The sequence below is a fragment of the Sciurus vulgaris genome (assembly GCF_902686455.1).
Source record: "Sciurus vulgaris genome assembly, chromosome: X".
NCBI classification, from domain to species: Eukaryota; Metazoa; Chordata; class Mammalia; order Rodentia; family Sciuridae; genus Sciurus; species Sciurus vulgaris.
The window spans coordinates 45,385,560-45,402,541 of NC_136471.1; the positions used below are offsets into that span (position 1 = coordinate 45,385,560).

The 16,982-nt window shown below is 36.1% G+C and overlaps 1 long non-coding RNA gene across 1 annotated transcript in view; it reads left to right on the forward strand.

Moving 5' to 3' along the window:
• The window catches only part of LOC306651963, a 318,748-nt gene extending 316,399 nt beyond the window's left edge, over positions 1–2,349 (forward strand). The window contains exon 8 of the long non-coding RNA XR_013761264.1: positions 2,283–2,349. This is a non-coding gene — a long non-coding RNA (uncharacterized lncRNA). The remainder of the gene's footprint in view (positions 1–2,282) is intronic.
• Positions 2,350–16,982: the final 14,633 nt, after the last annotated feature.

Below are 16,982 nucleotides of genomic sequence, written 5' to 3' on the forward strand. Positions count from 1 at the left end.
GTGGATAAAAAGGTACACTCATACATTGCCAGTGGGACAGCAAATTGGCACAACTACTCTGGAAAGCAGTATGGAGATTCCTCAGAAAACTTGGAATGCAACCACCATTTGATTCATTTATCCCACTGAGTTCATACCAAAGGCCTTAAAATAAGCATACTACAGTGACACAGCCACATCAATGTTTATAGCAGCTCAATTCACAAAATCCAAGGTATGGAAGCAACCTACCTGCCCTTCAAGAAATGAATGGATAAAGAAAATGTGTTATATATACACAGTAGAATATTACTCAGCCATAAATAATAATGAAATTATAGCATCTGCAGGTAAATGGATGGAAATGGAGGATATCATGCTAAGTGAATTAAGCCAAAAAATTAAAGGCCTAGGGTCCTCTCGATATGTGGATGCTAACCAATAACAAGGGAGGGTAGGGAGTGGAAGAATAGAAGTTCATTGGATTAGACAAAGGGAAATGAAGGGAAGGGAGGGGAAGGGGAAGGGAAAGGGAGGAGGAAGGGAATAGGAAGAACAGTAGAATTAATCAGATGCAGCATTTCCATCCTTGTATTTGAATACATCATCATTGTAACTCCGCATCAGGCACATTAGAATGGAATCCTAATTGGAATGGGTTTTACTCCATGTATTATATGCCAAAATACACTCTACTGTCAGGTATCTAAAAACAACAAATAAGAAAAGATATCAGTTACACAGAACTCAAATAATACAACACAAATTTCATTGTGAGCCAAATGATATAAAGCATAATGACTTATAGTTGAACTTTCTGAGAGTTCTGCCTAAGGTTTAGAGGTCTAGAACATTTTGGAAAGAGATGTCATGCTACCAGATGGTATCCCCATCAGCATGGAGGTTTCATAAGCATCATTGGAAGAGCTTTTTTTTTTTTTTTTTTTTTTTGGTACTGGATGTTGAACCCAGAGAACTTAACCATTGAGCCACATCCCCAGCCCTTTTCTTTGTGTTTTATTTAGAGACAGGAGCTCACTGAGTTGCATGGGGCCTCACTAAGTTGCTGAGACTGGCTTTGAACTTGTGATTCTTCTGCTTCAGTCTTTCAAGTCTCTGGGATTACAGGCATGCATCACCACACCCAGCCTAAGATCATTTGACTACATGCAGAAAATGAGAATGGGAGCAATGAACTTTCTGTCATTAGGTTTAGTGGAAGATAAAGGCTAGTATGGACAAATCATTGAAGAAAAGGAATGAGAAACACTAGCAAAAATATTGAAGATTTTGCTAAGATAGGGAAAGTTTCTCAAAACAAAAGAGGTATGCTTCAGATGTCACTATGTAGTTAAACTAGCTAGTGATTTAATCACCTGTTTTTATTACTGCCTTTTAATCTAAGGTTTACAATAGAAATGGTCAAAGTCAGTATGGCCAAATCCTTCTTTTAGTAAAAGAAGAAAGCATAATTTGTAACCTCACATCCTTATTAAAGAAAAGAAATTTACAAATGAAAAAAAATATATTTATGGATTACTTATTAACTAGCTTTAGAGGGAATCTCCTTAATCAACTTCTGTTTCACCTGGACAGTGATAAAAGAATTAGAATGTCTTCCTAGCTCTTCCTTTTTAGAAATTGGAAAGTTGCATTTTGAATCATCTGATAGAAATTAAACAACTGATAGGCATTAGACAATTATGCTTTTATGGATTCTCTAAAACTGTATGGTATCTCTAAGTGAAAGTAAAGAACTTATAAGATCCTTTCACCAACTGGCCCATCAAAATATGAATTACTTTTAAGGATCAGGGAAAGGGTGGTTTACTTTTTGCATTAAAGTATATTTTCAGAAAAGTACTTTGAATAATATGGAGATTTGAATGCCAATAATATATTCCATAAGTAACAGAATTATCCTGTCAGTCCATTCTCTGTGTCAGTTATGAACCATGCCACAATCTCATTGTCCACAGTCTGCTATGGTCACCAACACTAGTATTTTGTAATAGCAAACTTCCACCAGCAGATTAGTTTAATTGTGAAACTGGGCTCAAGATAATGTATATAACCAAAAACTAGAATGGATTTCTCCTTACTTTTTGTCCAGAAATATATCTGGGGAAAATTTGGGTCTTATATACTAATGCAGTTTAATAGTTTACATAGGGTAATAGTATTATACTTTAAGCTGTACTTGGCCAATGGCATTATAATAATCTTGTTAAGAAAACTAAGATCTATGTTTAAGTTCATTGTAGGAAGTCCATTATCTTATTTAATACCTCTAATCATAATAGGTCCCTACTGCACAAAGCAATGAAGAAGGAGAAGGAGGAGGAGCAGGAAGAGAAGCAGGAGGATAAGAGGAAGAGGAAGAAGAAGGTTAATATTTAAATCTTTTAATGCACCACTACATGCTAAACTCTGTGCTAGAATCTAGAAGCAAAGTAAGCATATCTCTCAAGTTTAAGACAGTATAGCTGTAAATATTTAAATATCAAGATATAAATGAATGAAAAACTGGTCACTAAATTATCTGAGAAAAATTCAAAAGAGAAGAACCTCTTTAGAGGTCATTTTAGGAAAATCAAACAGAACACTTATGGTTTCCACTGTGGGTGGTAGACATACAGAGTTTCTTATGTCAAGTGCTGAAACTGGCTGAAAGCATAATTAGGCTCAAGGTGAATTTAGGATAAATCGCTGGATGAACAATTCATAATAAATTAAGGATAAGTAGTAATATATAGGGATGCCATTAATTTTTGAGGTTGATATCACAGATAAAATAATTATAACCAAAATCATATATCTTCATTTTCTTGTCAGGAATAGTTTGAGTGCACGTAAGGTATATGCATAGGTGTATGTGCTTCTGTCAGAATTGCAGTTGTAGTAATAGGGTTGACGGTAGATATTGTAGGGCATATAATTATGACAGGAAGGGAATGGACTCTATTTGTAAAAGCAGAAAGAAATCTGAAATTGTTTGTCATGGTTAGGGATATTAATGGAAATTTAGGTGCAATCTATGTGTAATTTATGGGTCTGAGGCAATCAGAAGCAGAACAACATTTTGCACAGAGTTGTTGCTTTCTCTAGAACTGAGAATGTATGCTTCTTGGTCAGTTAAATTCAAGACTGCTGATTTGAGTGATGACTCTGTGATATTCTTTGCAAAACTTGTCAACTACACACCAAGAGAAAGGAGAGATGAGAACCAAAAGGCCTCATGAGAAAACAAAATTACCACAAAGGCCTGTAGAAACCATACTGTTACTAAATGGAACCAAATAAGGGAAGAGTTATTAGGTCTATGGTCTAGTCTCCATTTGTAGGAAAACAAAAAAGGTATGTTTTACACCAAAAACATAACAAAACTACCAGAAAATATACATTTTTGAGATGGATGTATATATCCATCTATATATACATCCATCTTCATACATTCATGTATCAGTTATGTTGAGTCTCCAAGATCACATAACAGTGCTATGCATGAAATAGGTGCTCAGTAAATATGTTCAACTTTTCCTGTTGAATAGTGTAAAACAAACAAATTGGCTTTGATGTGAAGATTTCCTATTAAACTATGGTGATTTTTTCCCCTCCTATCTGTCTACCCTACACTCTCTAACACAGAAACAAATAATTGTGGCATGCATATATGTATAGATCATTTGTTTCTTGTTTTTCCTTCCAATTGGTTCCCTCCAAAACCATAAGAAATTTAAAAATAAGGAATTAAACTTAAAAGATTGTCCAATCTCCCAATGTCTCAACTCAGACAAGAACCTGATAATTAAAATACTGAAGAAAAGCTACAAGTACCAAGTTGATGACAGCAATCTAATTTAATCAACAAAATATCACTGTTAGAAGGATTAAAAATCAGAAAACGGTGGTAGCATTCTGATAATTTCTAATGTCTGGTAAATGCTTTTTCAAAGACTTGGGTTTATGGCTCAAATGTTAATTGATTCCATCTACCCAAAATGTGTTCTGCTTTGTACTCTGACATTGAAGTAATACAGATAGTTGCAAAATAGACTGAAACTGTTTATAACACTTCTGCAGTCAAACAAATTCATCGGAACATGAAAGCAACATATTGCCTGGACAATGATATTATGAAAAGCCCAACAAGCCAAACGTCATAAAGTAATTGGCAATATTGAAGAGAATCTCAGAGTTAGAAGATCAATGCTTATTTTTTATTTAAATTTAAGTATACAGAATGGGATAATTTTGAATGAAATAGGATGGGGTTTGGTGTGGTGGGAGAGATGAGGAACTGTATAATCTCTACTATCAAAAACTAAGATTGGTGTGTGATGCCTGAGTCCTGGCTTTCAGCCTAAGATACATGCTTCTCTTTAGTAGAGAAAAGTGATACTTGAACCCTTGTTAGGAACAGAAATGTTGGCTTAGTAGATCAGGAGTATGATCAAATGTTACTTTCCTTACATTGGGCTTACAACAGAAAGAAACACACAAATATAATTCTAAAATATCAAGTGGAAAAGAGTCAACCTGCTTGGTCATATTATAGAAAATTTAGTCTCAGAACCATGTGAAGAATTTCCACCATTTCAATCACTTTTAAAAATTCTTAAAAGTTCCACATTTACCTGGGACTTCTGCTTACCCTTGCTCCAGAGATGGTCAGTCAATGTGCTAAGTGGGTAGGACAGGAAGGAAGAATTAAACTGAAGTTTGACCTATACCTAGATATCAAGGACTGTCCAAATTCATTTTCTTTCAGCCAAAATGCTGATGGCAGTAAAATAAGTTGTGCTTCTGAGAGCCACAATGGTCTATTCAAGAAGATTAAAAGAAACTATTCTAAAGTCAATTCACACTGGAAAACAGACTTTGGATATAATATTAAAATTGAGCTTACTTAACTGCAAAAGAACAAGGACAATAAATCTTTATTCTGATTGGGAATAGATGTTGGTACACAAGCAATGAAAGAGGAGAAAAAGGGAAGGTTCAGGCATTTAAATGATTTAATAAGGAACTATTTCAACACAAAATAGACAAATAGGATCTTATTTGGTAAAGCTTCCAGGGCAAGCCTCCTATCAACTTCTTGAATTAACAGAGACAAAATCCATATTAATATTGGATATTAAATATGACCTTTACTTGAAATATCAAAGAAAAACTTTTCTTTCCAGTATTAAACTTTTATGTTTCTGTGATTAAGTTAAGAGATTAAAGAATGTAAATGAAAAGTGGAATATGAGCCTAAGGATTATTAGTTGAGGAGATAAATGGCATAAAAGGAAAACAAGCTCTTGATGTCCCAGTTGCATAAAGGAAAGAAAGACTTAATTTCTGTCTTTCATTAGCCTCCAGAAATATTGACAAGAGTTCATAATGATTCACAAGGTTCTGGAATAAAAAATTCAAAGGATTTGATCATTTAGTTTTAGCCATCACCTCAAATGTCAAAGGATGATAAACTCACAGCCATGTCACCAGAATCTTTAGGACATGCATTTGAGTTTTCCAAGGTTTCTTGTTCAATCCTGCGTCAAGCTGGACACATTTGAAGTGTGTTACTTAAAGTATTTCAATTCTCTAACAGAGTTATTCATTTGTGTGTGTGCATACACACTTCTTTGCACATCTGGAACTACAAAATAAAGTCTGAAAATCAGTTTATAAAGAAGATTGATATTAAGTCTCCTGACTCATTCCCCACCTGCACCTGCCAGATATATGTGCAGGCAAAACTACATATACATGCAAAGTATTGGATGGCCCTGGTTCTTTTAAATCGAAACATTTTTTTTCTCTAATAGGATCAGTATTTATCTTGAGAAATTATGAAGACATACCTTCAAGATTAATTCTGCATGAACAATACTTGGTTGACAATGTAAATAAAACTTGTTTGAGGCTATAAACATGTTCCATGGACATGTTTATATGTTGTCCTCTTTTAATCTAGGTTTTTAAATTATTTCTACTTCCAGGAACAAATAACACTACTGTCTACCTCATTAAAAGTGTTGCTAGAAATGATAAAGGAAGTAAGAAAGGAGAGAGGCAGGAGGGTGGGAAGAAAGGAGGGAGGGAAGGCAGGAAGAAAAAGTAACCACAGAGCTTGAGATTCATAAGGTATTGTTGTATCAGATATGGTGTGAATCCCTTTGCCTGGATTCCTAAACACATGGAGTTTCAACAGTGTTTCATTTTATGCACCTTCAATATGCCATTACTGTGCCAAACAATGGGTAAGGATTGCTTTTCAGCATCACAAATTATTTCTCTTATTCTGTTATGTCACATTCTCATGCCCTTTTTTATGCCAGATATGAGAAAGAAGAGGAAAATCCAAGTTGCAGGAGAAAACTGAAATCCAAAAGGAGGATACTTTCTAGGGACTCCAAAGGTCTTTTTTGTTGTTGCTGTTGTTGTTTTTGGTATAGTGTTTGAACCCAGGGGCGCTTAATCACTGACTTGCATCCCCTGCCCTTTTATTTTCAGACAGGTTCTTGCTAAGTTGTTGAGGCTTATCTCAAACTTGAGACCTTCCTGCCTCAGCCTCTCAAGTCACTGGGATTAGAGGCATGTGGCACTGTTCTGGGTCAAAGCTATTATTTTCTTATTCTAAGACTCCACAATAACAGTTCAGCACCAGGTTTTTAATGTTTCTTTTGTTTTATTTGATGTTTGCTTTGTTTAATGACCTTTCTTATATTTTCTTCTATAAATGTACATTAAATTTTTCCATCTATCTATACTATGAACAGAGGCAGTATTTTTCCTTCTTTTGTCCTCATAGATCACATTAAACTATTGGTGTACAGTGAGTATTCATAAATATGTGTTAATGAAGTAATGATATACTCCTAGGATGCAAGTTTGTCTGATCTTGATCATCCCTTTTGTCCAAGTGTTCAGCCTTTCCATGGAGTACTATATTGATTGTGAACCTAATATGTATTTTCATTTATATAAGTATAAAAATTATTATAAACCACAGTTTTTCCCTTCAAAAGCTTCCAGCTTAATAATGGAAACAATATTGCATAAGAGACTATGAAGATTCAGTGACTTAATAGATGGAAAAGAAAATAGACATTATGAATTTAGAGAAGAATGTATTACTGGGGTTCAATTGACTAAAGTGGTCTTTCACAAGGGGAGGTTATTAGAAATTAGCTCTGAACAATATTTAACTTAAAATATCCTTGCAAACATTAATTGAATTTAAAGGCTTAAAACAGAGTCTTAAGCATGGTAAGCAATCAACCAATAGTATCGATGATGACAGAGATGAGAGAAAATGAGGAGAAGGAGGATTGGATGGGTGGAAAGGCTGGTTATTTTGGGGTAATAGAAGGCATCAAGCAAATGGTGTATTTTAGGATAAAGAAAGCTGATGAGAATAATTAAGCCAAATAGAGGATCTGTTCTAAGGAAACAAAGTAACAAAAAAGTATGTGTGCAGGAAATTCCATGGAAATTGGAAGGATATCAGTGGACTTGAGGAAGGAGATAGATAGAAAGGGGAGGGAGGAGGGATGAGAAAAGGAAGGAACTGCAGAATGAAATTAGCCAAAATAAGTTATGTATCTAAATGGATATACCACAGTTAATTTCACCTTTATGTGTATCTATAAAGCACCAGTTAAAAACCAATAAATATATAGAAGGAAGTTCTGTGGAGTGTATGAAGGGGAACAGAAAGAGGGAGGGGAGGAAAAGAGGAGTACCAGGGACATAAGTGGAACAAATTATATTTCATTCATGTACAAATATGTCAGAGTAAGCCCCACTACTATGTATAATTTGAATGTACTCATAAAAATATTTTTTAAAATGCAGAGAGAAAAATTCATGTTAAGATTGAGGAAGACTTGAGTGTCAAGCTGAGGAATTAAGATTTACTTTTCTATCCGCAGTTAGGAGTCATTGGTATTTGATGGGTTCTTACTACAATTTAATGGATCTGTAGGTGCTTTCATTAAGACAGGCATATCATGTATTTACATTTCTCTAACACACTCAGTACAAAGATTCAGGCAGTCTATTTTAATCTAAAGTTGCCTGAAGTTGCCAGTTTCTCTTTTTAGTTCTAGTCTTTTACTTCTGCCTCAAAATGAACCAAATGATTATTTTGACATAGACACAGCAAATATGCCTCTAAAACATAGTGAAAGCCAAGTGAAAAATACTATGCTGAATTATTGCACGGAATAATATTCTCTAATATTGTATCACATTCTGAAATGAAAATAAAATGATTGGCTGCAAAATTGGTCTATAATAATGTGCTAAATGCTATGCAAAGCCTGCACATGCTCTCACATCTTTACAGGAGAATAAACACAAAACTGAAAATTGAGAAAATTAATAAAATGAGAAAAGAAATTTGGAGAAGAAAGGAAGGGAAGTAAGGCAGAGTGGACAGTTTCCAATATTCAAGAGGGTGGAAAAGTCACATAAATAAATTTCCATAAGTAGGAATAACTGAGAAATTGAAATTACATGAAGTGACAATATAATGTGAAACATAACATGCATTGAAAAAATGAGCACCTTATGGGACATGGTACAAATAATATACAGACTTTACAGAATCATAGAACTAAGAAAAATTTTGAGATTTTACCACTCCCATCATCTTCATGCAAAACCTCACCTCAACCACCTCTGACAAGAGAAAATCTATTCTGTTTGAAACCAAAATGTAAAACACCCCAATGGTAATTTCAAGACCTCTAAAGTAATATATTCTGGTGTTTGACAGCCTTCACTGCCAGTAAATTCTTCCTTAAACTTTCTTCTGCTATAGTGTCATTTCCTGTATCTCCACCCTCTCTGCAGATGGGGAGCATCTGGTCCTAATGATTGTCCTTCAGGTCCTAGAAGATCATTACTAAGTCACCCCTTAGCCAGTTCTTCTATGGGCTAAACAATCTCAATTCCCTTTGGTTTTCTCTTCTTCAGCTGATTTTCCTGCTGTTTATCATTTCTGTTCTGGAATAGTTTTAAAGAAGAAAAACAATCTTGCTGCATTTCATGCCAAATAGGCATACAATTAAAGCTCTAATTAAAAAAAATAAAAAGAGCATATATCCGCCTAGGCTCCTAAGGCCAAGTATATTTTTTTACAAAATAGCCTCTTTTCCTTTTCTCTATGACAAATGCCAGTGGAAAATCTTACTTAACCTACAAAACAGTATTTCTCTAAGGATTTGAGCCGTGCAGAAGAATTATTTCTGGTGTGGACAGAGATCAACCTTTTCTGCCCCTCTCTTCATGGGTAAATTATGTAGTTACATAAAGGGAAAAGTTACTCAAAGTGCCACTTCCATAGGAAGTTTTACCAACTTATATAGCCTTAGGCAAAGGCTATTTTCCTGAACTCTGAACCCACCTTTCCTAGTTATCTTCAGAAATCCAAATAGAGGGAAATATTCCAGTCCTTCAAATTATAAAGTAACACTTTTCCAAAACCTGAAGGACAAAGAGTAACTGTCAGAAGGTTAAGACAGTCATAACCAATTTTAGAAATATTTGACCCATAAATTATAGTAAGTCAATTGTGAACTTCAGACATAAGCTTTATATATTGCTTTTAAACAATATAATTTATCAAAATAATTGTATATTATGTTGTTTACAAATTCTTGTTGGGTTCTTTCTTCATTTGTAGTCTGGGTCTCTGTGTTCTTGCTAGAATTTAGGCATAAGCCACTTACTGAAAGGTGAAGATCATACTTTGATTTTATGTAAACTTTTGAGCTACACTCTGTGGGAACTGAGAATCTTTTGAATCCCTCACATACACCAGACAGTGTACAAATGTGCCACTATTTATGGCAGAGTTTGGCAATGAATTAAATCCAGAGTAACACACCATCTCTCTTTAACAAGGGCAATACAATATTATTATTTCTGAAGAAGAAGATTTGGGGGAAATATCATGTTTTTTCAATTACTAGCAGTTATCTTCCCCAAGCCTCAACAGCTTGATTTGGTATATATTTCAAGTATATGAGTCTCCACAACACTACTCACAAACAAATAAATAAAAACACACAAGGAACTTTGGCCTTACCCCCTACTAGAGTAATAGTATACCACTCCATCAAGCTGTCATTGCAAACCATCACCATGAGGGTGTGTCTTCATTTGTCCTCATAAACCAGTTACTCTCAGCTAGGGATACTTGCTCCCCAGGGAACATTTGATAAACGTGTGGAGTCATGTTTGGTTAGACAAGTGGAGATGGTAGTATAGCTGTTATCCCATGTATACAGGACAGGGATGATGCTACACAACACATAATGCACCTAACAGCCTTCCAAAACAAAACAAAACAAAACAAAACAAAACAAAAATATCCAGCTCCAAAATGTCAATAATGCTGAGGTGAAGAAATCCTGGCCTAGCCTAAAGAGTGCACCTGACAGACATTGTCATTCAGGGGAAGAAGGCTCTTCTTGGTCTCTGTGTCAGAGTTTGATTTACTTGGGATGTTGCTCTTCTACCAATGTGCTGAAAGTTTGATCTTGCTATATCCCTCCTCCTTTCTTTCTGAAAGATGGAAGACCTGAGAAGACTCAAGGTAACTTTCCTTTTTCAAGTGGGAAGACAATGCCAACTTATGAGTCTTCCTCCTCCTTAATATTTTTTAGTCCCAAGTCTTGTGGGAAATTTCAAGAGAAGTTATTCCCTTTTCCTTAAGAGTGCTGTTCCACTCTAGTTCAAAGAGGTCCATGTGGCTGTGCCCCACCGCTTGAACACTCCCTTTTCTACCCATAGACAGTTTTTCTAGACTCTCTAGCTCTGGCATCTACTTTTCTATAGCTTCTGAATGCATCCAAATAAGTATTTGTTGGGTAGTTATCTACATTGTGATATAACCTTGACTAATATACTTTTGAGTTCTTATTAACTATTATTTAGTATTGGGAGCAACCTGACTCATTCTGGCTAACCAAAAATTCTGGTTAACTAATAGTCTTCAGATATCATAACAGAATCACAGTTTCATCAAGGACTCAGAAAGAAACCAAAAACACCAAAGACTAAAACTGTAGTGGGTACCATTTAATATTTACTGGACATTTTAAATGGTCCACTAGGACCTTTTATTCTTTTTAGTGTCATTATTAGAATTCTATCTCAATTTGCTTGACAAATGTTAGGTAGAGGAAACAGAAATTAAAGAATCCTGGATAACAGAATAAGGCCCTGAATGAATATAAAAAACGAGATAGATGAGTCAGTGTTATATGAATCAGATGCCTCAATCTTTATACTTCAAAATATCTATCCAGGTGCACAGCACCATAGGCCTATAATCCCAACAACAGGAGAAGCTGCGGCAGAAGGACCATTAATTTGAGACAAGACTTAGCAACTTAGTGAGGCACTATCCCAAATTTTTAAAAAAGAACTGTGGATGTGTCTCAGTGGTAAAGCACTCCTGGGTTTAAAAAATATTAAAAACACAGAAAACATGGAAAACCAGAGGGCTAAATTGGTGAGGAACCCTCAGTTGCATCTTGAATGTAACTTTCAGTTATAATTTCCTACAAGCTCTACTTATATTCAACTAATTGGCACTTTAGTAATCTAAATGATTTTAACTAAAGTTTTAAATAGCATGCTGACTTTTCCTCATCCACTGCTGCTATTAGGTGTTTTGTTTTCTGCGTTGCCTTAAGTCTAGTGTTCTGAGATGACACTGACATTTGGGGGCTGACTACACTGGAACATTTGTCTGTTACTCTTTCCTTGACTCCTCTAGTGACTTTACAGTAATTCTCCACACTCAGACAAGTATATGAACTCAGTGACCAGCTCTCCTGTACCTTTGCCAAAAGAAAAATCACAGTTTTGTTTTGTTGCCTTGGAAAATAGAAAACACTACAATTGCTCTGTGCCAAGTATGTTAAACACCTAGTGGCTTTTCCCCTACAGCACTCTACAATGTCATGGAGATGTAGCCCTGAGAATATCCAAATTCATCCTTTCCTTCCTTTTTGTTTTTGTACAGCACTTTGCTCTGCAGATTCCTTGCAGGATCAGACCAGGTGAAATTGCTGAGGTTAAACATAGCCATATCTACAAATTTGATGATTGATTTGTATCTTAGAATTTGAATTTCATGTTATTGCTATTTCTTTATTGTTATTTATAAAAACCTTCTTGTCTCTTACCAGCCTCACACCATCTACAGAAAGCAAGCTGGACATGTTGCAAACATGTAAGCCATAGGCAGGTTCCAGGAGCCCAGATCCTCGTATTGAAACTTTACTACTGTTTATCATTTCCACCAGAAGAGAACAAGTTATGAGCATTAGAAAAAGTCCTGATTCTCCTTTGTGGATTATCTACTTTTCTTAATGAAAAGTATGTCATCATTCATTTTAAAAGGTATTTCATAAGATCTGCCATAACAGGAAAGTTATTTTCTAATTAATATGAATAAAAATATCAAGTGTTTAACAGTTGTAGGTATTTCACCTGTCTTTTCAGTATTATTCCCAACCACCCAACTGTGATGGGCTGAAAGATCTGGCTCCATGAGAATGTTATAGGCCAGACTCTAAGGGAAATGACTAAACAGACTCCATTTTGCTCTAAGACTCCATGTTATGTAGGAAATAAGCTTCTCCTATGGGAACACCCTGCCTCTGTGCCCATCATCAGTTACTTGGTGTGACATGTTTAATAATATACGATGGCAACTCCTATGTAGTAAAAAATTGTTCTCTTTTGATTCTTATTGCTCTTAACCAATGTACCATGTAAACAGTAATTGTGGGGATGTTAGCAATCATTCTTTAGTTTGTACTTAGGTAAGGGTCATTTTGACCCACTTCCCCTCTGTTGATGATCACATGATGTTAGTTTGTAATTTCGAATCATAGCAATAGACACTTATGATTGATGTGATTTTTGGTATAAGAACCCCTACAACCCTGTGTTTGGGGCTGTTCTCCCAATAGCCATGTTTGGGGGCACTGTGTGAGACAGTCAGTCAGCTGGCTTAATAAAGACTCTCAAATTTGTACTTCTCAGTGGTGATCGGTCTGTTCTTAAGTTGTGCCCCATAACACCAACAAGGTCTTATTATAAATGCCATTTTATAGATATGACAACAGCTCAGAGAAGTTAAGTGATAAATGTACATTCCCTTTCTTACACTTACACTGTACATTTTCTTTCTTGGCTACTGAATTATAGGACTGCTTATTAGGTCTAATTTTTTGACCAAGCTATATTGACAGGTCAGCTTGACAGAGTTGTGGGATGTGTTGGTTCAGGTCCTTTAAGAAGCAGATGCCATAGCAGGATGAGACATGCAAGAGGTTTCCTGGAGGTCAAGGGGAATCAGTGATAGAAAATGGAGCAGAGACGAGGGAAACTGGGAAAGCCAATACACTGGGATGCAGTTTTGACTCTTGGTTAAGAGGGAAGGGAAAAGGTTTAGTTATTAACTCTTAAAATGCATAAAAATTCTAAGAAAATTTGCCTTCCATTTGCCTTGGAAAATAGAAAATTTCCCAAATTGGGCAGAGCTAATGAAGTTAAAGTTGTCCCACAAAATTGCCTGAATATCCCAGGAATGGGATGCTCTAGAGTCCTTGACATACTCACTTATTGGACAAGAGCTGCCTGTGAGAAATTTGGCCCTGAGTTCAGTGGTTGTTTTAGATCACAGCAGCTGACGCTGTCAGTCAATTACACTCCTTACCTTAGGAGAACTGAGAGGCAGATTTTCATTGCTGCCATGGGGTTTAGGCTGGGTTAGATTCAGGGCTTTATTGTAGACATTTGACCTAATTAGGAAAGTCCATTTACCCACAGTGTACTAACCAAACTCTTCTGAGGATCACAGTTTAATCTCTTGTTGTTGTATCCTTCATAGTACCTGCTTAGGCAAAAACAGGTGCTCAGTGATTGACATTAACTCAACATGACTTGGTCAGCAGCAATCTGCCCCCCTGCAAAGTAATGCAAATAATCTCATGACACCTTGCAAAAATAAGATAATTTCCTTAAATGGCTCCTAAAATGAATAGCCCTAAAAAAAGCAAATGTGACAAATACAGCTAATTACAATTACAATCTTTAGGAATAAAAACTGTAATTTTAACCCTTTGCTCTTCCCAAGCTGGCCCCTCTTCACAAATGGAAAAACCCCAGGACTTGAACTATAGGACAAAACCTCCTGAATCATTGATATATCAACATATACAAATTCAGCAGACATGCATATGCACAAAAACCATTCTACTTATTGCTGTCATCGAATTCCAACTTCATATAATGTAGTCATGCCTTCACTCTGGAGTGCAATGAAACTCTGAATACATATGAACTTCCTTCACTCCAAGGTCCATCACTAAAACAGTGCTTAGAAAAGCCCTTGGATACCAAGTGTGGAATCATATCCACATCATGGGCAGGAAAGGAAAATAAAACTAGAGCAGGAAAGAAGGAAGACATTTGAGAGAGTTGAAGAAGAGAGGAGCAAGGGAGAGAACACAATAGGAAGGATAAAGAATAATGCAGAACCTATGCTGGACATAGAAGCAACACATTTGTACTAATGATTTTGTGATGATGGGGCTAGCTACACAGATTACACATGCTATTTACTCAAAATTAAGGAGCTCAATGATTTGGGCAATTAACTGGAATCACATGTATCATAATATTAGCTACCCTGTGTTGAATACTCATTATGTACCAGGCACAGTACAAAGCACTTTACCTAAGTTACTTAAAACTTCTTTTCATAAATCCTGTGACATAGCTAACTAATACAGCCCCTTTACAGATGAAGCAACTACCATGAGAAAGGTCAGGCAACTATAAATGGCAGAATTCAAATGGGAACCAATTCTATAAGAGACATCTACCAACTGCACTATTTTGTTCCCTAACCTATCGAGACTATTTAAATTGCTTATTTATACATATTGTGCAAACACATTTTATTTAAGACTTTGAGTCTATAGCTAGGATAAGACATGGTTCCTACTCTCAAAGATCATAGATTTTAGTCTCTGATTTTAAAAAGTACACTCAAATGCTCAAAACCAAAACAAGAATCAAAAGCAATCCAGAAATTCAAAAATGACAAAAGTTCATTGAGAGAAGGGAGTCATTCTGACAGTATGGTCAGTAGAATGGGTCTGTCAGACAAAGCTTCCTAAGGATGTGGTAATCTGAAGATACACAATCAAAAAGGGAAGAAAATACAGCATGATTGAATATTTGTGGCAGAAATTCCCATCATGTATGAGAATAAGTGATATAAGACTTGCTAAATGGCTTCCTGGAAAAGGAGTGCTGAAAATTCAGACATCAGACCTGAGAAGTTGTTTCTGAAACAAGAACTATGATGGAAAAGCTTGTTTGTATATATACTATCGTACTATGTAGCAACAACATCAAATTGAGCTAGACACATCATCATCAGAAAGTGTTACCACTGTGTCAGATCAAATCACCAGCCCAAATGGCACCCTCTTGAGCAGTGCCAGCCAAGATGCCAAAGGCTGACCGAGCATGAAAGGTAGCAGATGGAGAGTGCCAACAAGGAGCTTGCCCAGCTGCTGACACTGCAAAACTTTGTCCAGCTGTGAAACTTTTCCTGGGCCAGAGTAGGTACAATTCTGGGACTGTCAGCTTGAGTCTAGTTCTCTTACAAAGAAGCAAAGAGGGAGAAGTGTGACCCAAGGAGGACAGGCATTTAATCTATTTTGTTTCCATGATAGTGTTTCTGTTCCTGTCCTTTGTTCTTTAAATGAATCCATATCATTCCTCTAAAATGCTAAGGGGAGAAATGCAAAATCCCAGTACAGTCAATAGCATTCTGCCTCAGGTCTTTACCCACCTGCTTTTCTGCTGTCCATCTCAATCAAGTCTCACTTCTCCTGATTCTCAGACATGAATGACTCTAAACTCTGGTTGATAATGTTTGCATTAGACACTCTTTGCTTTGACAATCTAGACTAATTTCTCTGGTTTATTTACCTCAGCTCTCAACTCTCTGTATACAGTTTTCCGCTTTCAACTTTGTATACACCATCAGCATCACCAAAACCTGCAGATATAAGCAACAGACAGTCCTACCACCCACACCAACCCTGTAGGGCCCATACTAGCTATGCCAGCTTTCAGAAACCTTTGCCAAGATAAAAGATGGGACACCTCACATAGAGGAATATTTCTACATTAAAAAGACTGTTTGAAAAATCCAAAAGTTGTATTCGGTTGCATGCTCAGGCTTCTAAGGGTCCAAAGGAGAATTATGGGAGACAGAACCTTGTCAGTCAAGATAATTAATTCTAAGGTGTGAAAGGAGACTCTGTTTAAAGCAGAGCAGGCACTGGCAGCATGCCCACAGAGGCAGTTGTGATATAGAACAAAGAAAACTAGCCAAGGTGTCAGGAGATCTGAGTTCCAGGTATAAAAAGCTATGCATAGTTGTGTGAACTTGGGTAAGCCCTGTTCCTTCTGTGGACCTTGGATTTCTTATCTAAAAAGATGGTACTGGGTTAAATGACCTTGTGAGGTCAATTAGATATATCATGTTATAGGACTAATTGATAGCTTAGCAGATTGTCACATGTGAAGAGGGTAAAAATGGCTCTTTTTAATGCCTTGAAATCTGATTGCCAATGAGACAGATTTATTGTTGGTAAATAAAAGCAATACATTGCAAAACTGAATAAGAGAGATCAGGAATTGGGTGGTGATTTTGATATGTAGGTCTGGGAGAGATGAGTGAGGTTGGTAATGTGTAATTCATTTGAAGCAAAGATGTATGGTGAATTAAAAGTCTATAAGTGGGGCTGTTAAATAGCTGGAGTATATTTGTATAATGACATTTACATGATGACATTTAAGGAACCTTGATGGGGCCCACTTGATGCCAAATGACTTTGCTTTTCAATCAATATACTTGTGATTCCCAAATTCTGTGTGTCTGCATATTACTAAGG